The sequence below is a fragment of the Pinus tabuliformis genome, chromosome 4_1 (assembly GCF_031772625.1).
Source record: "Pinus tabuliformis cultivar Carrire ecotype Pingquan chromosome 4_1, CPIR1, whole genome shotgun sequence".
NCBI classification, from domain to species: Eukaryota; Viridiplantae; Streptophyta; class Pinopsida; order Pinales; family Pinaceae; genus Pinus; species Pinus tabuliformis.
The window spans coordinates 941,852,675-941,858,722 of NC_142303.1; the positions used below are offsets into that span (position 1 = coordinate 941,852,675).

Below are 6,048 nucleotides of genomic sequence, written 5' to 3' on the forward strand. Positions count from 1 at the left end.
TCAAATAGTTGTAGTTTATTTGTGATATGATTTGGAGTATTTTTAGGCATATTTTCCAGTCAAATTTGCTCAAAATTCCAAAATAATTGGAATCACAAATTTGAATTGTAAATATTTCACAATCAAAATACTCCAAAGTTTTTTTTGAACATTAATCCAATTAAAAAAAACCTCTGGACCATACAAATCAAAATTTAACCCTTTTTTGGTCTGAATTCGGACAAAAACACGGAAACATTTAACAAATAAACAACGCCCCTTAAATAAACCCGTGGCTCACAGTTAACGAATTAAAAAAAAAAAAATCATAAATGAAATCATTTATAAGGTGCCACTGTCCAAACAGATCTTGTCATTGGAAATGTAGGGTTAGGGTTAGAGTTAGCGTTAGGGATTAGGTGAGAGGCCGAGTTTGTATGTACTTTATATGTCTGAGATTTGCAGAGAAGAGAGGAGGGAATCGTGTATCCAAGGAAGGAAGAACAGCTATTGGTTTGTCGATTTTGAGAAGGGATCTGTCATGTGGATGGAAGTCTTGAGGAGTGGGAGGGTAGGAGAAGGCTCTGTGGTGAGGTTTCAGTCATAATCTCATCAGTCTTCCCTATTCCTCCCATTCCTATTGCCTCCCTTCACAATGTAACACAGTACACAGCCTGTTAAAGAAACGAATATGGCTAAATATCATTCTGTTTTGTGGGTATTATGGGGATGTCCTGTAGTTTTAAGGCCATCAGGTCTCTGTGGGTTGGAAATACTTACGCAGTAATTTATGATCTGATGACATCTATGCACTGTAACAGTCTTCCCAACTCCACCGAGACCCATGACCTTCTTATCTACACATCCCTTTTGTGCCCGCTCTATTAACTCTGGCGCTGTTACTCTCCAGATCTGCAAACATTGCACAGGTTTGTTGTTGGTTAGGTTATTATTTTGGACAAGTTTTTCCTTTTTATTTCTTGACTCCACAGTTAATTATGGCTTCTCTTGATTAGGGGCATGGCTGCAACATACAGTTGATTGTAAGCCTGTCCCTGCTTTATGTCGTGAATTTATTTATTTTTGCAGGGGACATGGAGCTTATTATACTGTGACCAAGATCTGGATTTGGGTGTATGGCTTGGATGTTAGAACAAGAATTAGTTCTGGATTTGGGTGTATGGCTTGGATGTTAGAACCAGCATTAGTTTTGTGTTTCCTTTCTTAGAGTACCATGTAATAATTGTAGAGAAGTCAATTTGACTGTATAAATTGTTTGATAGTAGGGATGCCTGTTTAGAGAGGATTATGGTATGTAAGAACCTTTATTTTAAGGTCTCAACCTATCATATTAAGCTGTTGAAATTACTAATAACAGATCTCAAGTTCAGGCAAATAAAAATGTCTCCGGTGATTCCATTTTTCAATAGCTTGTATGGTTGTTCTTTTGTGTGATAGCAATGATCTCTTTTCAAGTCAAAGTACTATGGTTGCAAGCAAATATTCAAGCTGCATATGAGATCCAAATATTTGAGATTAAGTGCATCTGGTCTCAAAATTATGTAGAAAGCTTTGAAGGGTGACTCGGTGGAAAGCAAAATTGATCTCATTTTGTCTGAAGGCCAGTCATGTTGTGTAAGCAGTTTGGTGAAAAAAATTGGCATTTAATCCGTAATACTGTGCATATATTGGGATCTAAATCTGTTCATAATTCATTAAAACTCTTCATGTGAAACACTGATGGGTAGCAGAATCACAGTGGAATGTGTAACAGAGGCATCGAGGACTAGCGTTATCCTATATTATTAACACTATAATTCAGAGAAGGGCAAAACATCATGGTATATAAATTTCATTTTGCACTCCTGTGATAATATTATAATGTTTTCACAGCCAGAGCATCAACATATTTAATTCTTGAGTTTGCCTTTATAAAACGAATTCTTTTTGTGATTACTGGTATGATATGCAACAAAATGCAATCTTGTTACAAAATGTATCTCAAAGTGTCCAATTATTTGTTCCATATAGTGAAAGAAAACAAATTAAAATGAAAATTAATATATGTAAATTTGATGAGCTTTTTTTAATTAGTTAATTCATCACAAAAGATTTTTTCTAAATTTTTTTATAATTAATAAATTCATTATAATCATAAGAATTATCATAAATAAGAGGATTACATTATTATAACTAATTAATTAGTTATTATTATCAAACTTATAAGAAAACTGATCTCATCATAACCAAGAATATTAGATTTTCATAACTCATTAATTAATGAAACTTAGAAAAGCTTCTCTTAGCAAAACCAATGGCTACTTTATCACTTTTTTCTTAAATCCCAATAAACCAAAATGAATCTCCATAATCAATTCATATAGGTTTTGTTTAATCATTGTTATAATCCATCGGACTTGGGAAAGCTTCTCTCCTAGCGAAACTAGTTCTTTAGCATTTTTATCCAAGCCCATATCAAAATGAATCTCCATAATCAATTTGTATATGATCTGTTGTTTTTCTACAAAATTTGTACACTCAAGTGAGGATAATTCTTTGCTGTTGGATTGCAATCTTTTTCCATATTTGGCTAGGGTACTGCAATACTCTTTCACTTGGCTGGTAAGGTACTTAGAGGTTCCACAAGGCTAAAAGGATCCAGTGGTGATAACAAGTAGAGTTGTTGACATTTACATGAGGCTTGTTGTTGTGCTCGGGAAGCAAAGATTTTATCATGGTAAAACAATCAAACACTTTATCAAGCTCAATTTCTCAAAAGACATTGACCCTTTCTAGGTTAATTAATGTTATTGATATTCTAGTTTAGTGCACTCTGCAATGTATTGGTTATCTTATGTTTGGTTTTCAATATATAGTTCTATGTTATTATGTTAGGGAATCAAAGTAGTTTGGTTTTTTTGTTTTGTGTTTTTTAGAAGGAATGAGGTGATTTGTTTTTTTGTGAGATCATAATGTTGTCATTTAAATTGCAGTTTTGAATGTAGAAATGGATTCAAGAAAACTTTTGGACCATTTGGATTTTTTGATCTAACCACTTAATTTTTCCAATATATGACCAAATTTTAGGGAAAATCTACTAGGAAATTTGCCAAGAAATAGTTTAAAAAAGTCACCTTATCACATTATTGCAAGACTAAATCATGGTAAAATGTTCAGAGAGATTTGGATTGGATCATTATATTATTTTTCATCCATCTTGATGCTTTTTGAGGAAAAAGTGAAGGAAATAACTTGCAATCGTGGTTTTGTTGGCGGGACCTAGTGTGGAGTATTGAGTTTTGGAATTTACTAGGGCCATTTTTTTGGCCTTAAATGATAATTTTTTGGGGTAAAACTTTCTTGCTGCCTTAGACCTCATGATCCAAGAAAGTTTTTGGTGTTGACTTTCTTGCTTGAGAGGATGCCAAGATAGTGCTAACTACACATGGAAAAGGGTCTAGCCATGTGAAGACTACAAGGAAGACTTTAAAATGGTCAAAGTTGTAACTCTAGTTGAGAGTTGGAGTCTAACTTGACCCCTAGTTGGCTATTAGGCTATGTTATGACCAAGCCACTATGAGGGAAAAAAGGTTCCATTCATTTTTTATTGTATCTTGTTCCACAGTAGAGCAAAGCAATATAGAGTGAGGGTGAGAGAGCATAACACACGGGTATTAGAGTTTGTAGCAACGAAGTAGGTCGCAAGTCTCAGGTAGCTCCATATAAAGGGCATTCTCCTTTCTAATTGCATTATTTCCATTTCAAAGAAAGGGAGGGTAGAGTACCCTCACATTCTAGCTCAATTTTCTTTTGTAAGGGTTTTTAAGACCATATCTTGTGTTCATTGTGGTCAATGTGTGATTGTGTTTTATTGTTCTCTATTTTCTACATATTATCTATTACATGTCTAAGAAAAAAAAAAAATTGGCTAAGGAAATTAACCCTCATAATATGTATTTCAGTATATTTTTATCAATTTTGTTGTGATGAACTGTCCAGTGAGATATCCGCAACAATTTACGAATCACTAAGATTCTCAAAGACATTGGCCATCTAGAGGTTTGTTAATGCTTTGCTAATTTTCCCCATTCGATGCATTTTGTTATCTATGTTTGATTACGAAGATGATGCTCATTGTTGTTGTGCCATGTCAGTGAAACTTTTACCTTTGTGTTCAAACACACCAGATTCATTGTCCTAAGTCTCTAGGAAGATTCACAAAGATATAAAGCCTTTGGAGGTTAATTGAATGTTGTAATAATATGCTCACTTTCATGAATTTTATTCGCTTATATTTTGTTATGAATATATAACTCTTCTAGGTTTTGCCATTGATGATCCAATCCCTTCCCATGGGAGTTAAAGGGACAATTTCATGTTGCCATTTAAAATCTTGCTTGGAAGCTTGACCCATGCTTTAGTTTGGGTTTTTTTGGCTTTGGTAGGTGAAATAGGTTCATGGAATAGTGGGTTGTTATACATAGCTAGGAGAAGGATAAACATGGTTGTTATACATTGTTAGGAGAAGCTACACTTTTATGAGACAAATCCATGGCATTATGTCAATCCTTGCAGCAGGATGTGTTCCAACTAAATGGATTGGATTTGAAGAGAATGCAACTTGATCTATTATGTGGGTTCTCGATTGTTTTGGATACACTTTTTTGATACAACATCCATAATATTATGTTGGCCCGAACAATAGTATGTGCCCAACTAAGTTGATTGGATTTGAAGAGAATGTGACTTGATCTATTATGTGGGTTCTCTATTGGTTCTAGATTGGTGCCTTTGTTGTTTTCTACATTAAATGTGTGTGTTAATCATTGAATCTATTTTTCCTCTTTGAGATAAATGGAGAACATTACCAGCGTCTAGTGTTAAGAGGTTTTTGAAGACCCATTCAATTGATGTTACAATTTTTGGAGCATAATAATATACTTAAGATCAAGTGTTGTTGGTTACTAGCACTAGAAAATAATGATGTGTTGGTCATTGCTATGTTATATCATTTCATCATCTCCCTTCTCTAATGTCTTCACTTTGTCATCAAATTTCAAACTTCCTTAGGGTGCTCTATCATAAGCCTTAGCTAGCTCCCATTTCAATTTGCACCAAGAATATTCTTTATAACCTTGGTTGAAGATGGGTCCTCTTATAGATTTCATCTTGGTGTGTTGTAATGTATCCAACCATTCCCTAGTTTAGTACACTAGCACACACTGTCACTTATCAACTTTGAATACCATATTATTTAAACTTTATTCTTGGCTATTAGTTACCATATTTAACAACTTTGGTACCAATTCCATATATGCCATGTGTTAGTGTCAGTCAGTTTTTCCTTCCACTAGTGATCAAACATCTTCTTTCAGAATGTCCATTAGGGTTTAAGGTCAAGTTTTTGTCATTTCACTAGGTCTTCCATTCAAAAACTTTGGTCATTGGTTAGTGTGTCTAGGGTTATTTCCACTCTAAGATTTCCATGTCCGGTCACTGCCATCACTCAATTGGATGTGCCATCATTAAAAAAATCATCATCATCACTTCAGTGATATCACCATCATGATTTCATTCAGTTGAGTGTTTCCATAGGTCATTAGGGTTTCAAGGTCATTAAAGCTCTCATTTCATGCATAAACCCGACAAAGGAGGAGTGGTAATAAACAAGTCTCTTTAATAAATTTTGATATCAAATGTAATTTTGTGTTTTCATATGTAATAACTACTTCAAAGTCCAAGTTCCAAAGGCTGCAGTTCAGAGTTCCAAAAAAGATTCAATGTCTCAAAAAAAGGCCATAAAGTTACCAAGTTTCAAATATCAAAGGTCATAAAGTGTCAAGGGTCCAAATTTAAGTTTAAAAGGGTAAGATGAGTTGTTTTTTAACTCATTTGCACTTTCAAAATTTCAAGCATCTCTCAGTTATCATCGTGCAGGAAGAAAACTTTGTGAAAATTGAGGGTTTTGTTGTATTCTTTGGGAAGAGTGACCTTTCTGTGAAGAGTGCGACCTTTCTGTGGAAGAGCGTGACCCTTTTAAAAGAATTGCGACCTTTCTAAGCAAGAGCG

General features: G+C 34.3%; 1 long non-coding RNA gene across 1 annotated transcript; it reads left to right on the forward strand.

The window, feature by feature from the left end:
* The first annotated feature begins 367 nt into the window (after window positions 1-367).
* LOC149179235 (uncharacterized) lies at window positions 368-1,406 on the forward strand. The gene is made up of 2 exons (XR_016258906.1): window positions 368-908; window positions 996-1,406. It is a non-coding gene; the product is annotated as an uncharacterized LOC149179235 (long non-coding RNA).
* Window positions 1,407-6,048: the final 4,642 nt, after the last annotated feature.